Below are 1,343 nucleotides of genomic sequence, written 5' to 3'. Positions count from 1 at the left end.
GGCGCCGGAGGGGGGAGCGGCGCGCGCGCGGGGCGGGCGCCTACATGCGGATGCCCGTGGCGTGGCGGCCCCCGAGCACCATGGCGGGCCCGGGGGCCGCGGCCGCCGGCGCCTGCGCCGCGGGAGGACCGCGCGCGCGCGCGCGGTCGCCCGCGTACCCGGCGTTGCGGTCCCCGATGGCCTCGCTTTCCGCGAGGTCATCGAGGACCGCACGCTGGAGCGCGGCGATGCGGCCGCCGCCGCCGGGCGCGACGGCGGCGCCCGGCGGCGGCGGAATCGCCGGCGGCGTGAGCGCGGCGACGGCGGCGGCGAGCGCGCCGAGGTCGGCGCGGAGGTCCGCGCGGATGCGCGCGAGCGCGACGAGGAGCGTCGCGAGGAGGGCGACGTTGAGCGTGATGGAGACGGCCGCGGTGATGATGAGCGCGCTCATGGTTTCAAGCGAGTAGCTGTTTTCACGGCGAGGCAAACAGCGAGTGCGCGCGCACAGCACCTCGAGCTGCACCAGAGGCCGACGGCGCGATGGAACAGCAGGCCGACGAGGTTGCTCGTGCGGTTGCTCTTCTCGCTGTGGCGCGCAGCCAGAAGGCGGCGGACGACGCCGAGAAGGCGTGCCTCAAGGCGGAGCGGGACGCGGAGCGCCTCGAGAACGCGAAGCTGCGCGCGGAGCTCGCGGCGCTGAAGGCCGTCCACGCCGAGCGCGACCGCGTCGCCGCCGCGGTGCGCGACGCGAAGGACCTCCGCGCGGCGGCGCGCCGCGACAAGGAGAACGCGGCGCCGCCGAAGGCCGCGCCGGCCGACGCCGCGGCGCGCGCGGACCTCGAGCTCGCGGCGCCCGGGCCGCTGACGCGGACGTCGGCGCGCGTGGCGGCGGCGCGCGAGGCGGCGCCCGCCGAGCCCGAGGCGGCCGCGGAGCCCGAGGCCGCCGCGGCGGAGCTCGCGGAGCCCGAGGCCGCCGCGGCGGAGCTCGCGGCCGCGGCGGAGCTCGCGGCGGCCAAGCGCGAGGCCGCCGCGGCGGCGCTCGCGGCGGCCCCGGAGCCCGCGGCGGCCGAGGTCGACGGCGGCTACGAGTCCCGCGGGAACTCGAACTCGCGCGCGATGAATGTGCGCGGCCGGCGTCCCGCGCGCGCGCGCGCTCCCGGCCGTCGACGTTTCGTCTTCCACGCAGGTCGAGGAGATCCGAGACTCGTTGCGAGCGCGGATTTTGGCGGGTTTGATTCCGCACTCGGTCCTCAGCCTCGAGCAGGCGTCGCTCATCTCCAAGACCGACGGCTGCGTCATGCTGCGCGCGGCGCGCAAGGAGCAGCGGCGCGCCGAGATCTTCGTATCGCACGTCCCGCGGCTCG

The sequence above is a fragment of the Aureococcus anophagefferens genome (genome assembly GCF_000186865.1).
Source record: "Aureococcus anophagefferens unplaced genomic scaffold AURANscaffold_21, whole genome shotgun sequence".
In the NCBI taxonomy this organism is placed as follows: domain Eukaryota; class Pelagophyceae; order Pelagomonadales; family Pelagomonadaceae; genus Aureococcus; species Aureococcus anophagefferens.
Note: the sequence above shows the minus strand (reverse complement) of the source record.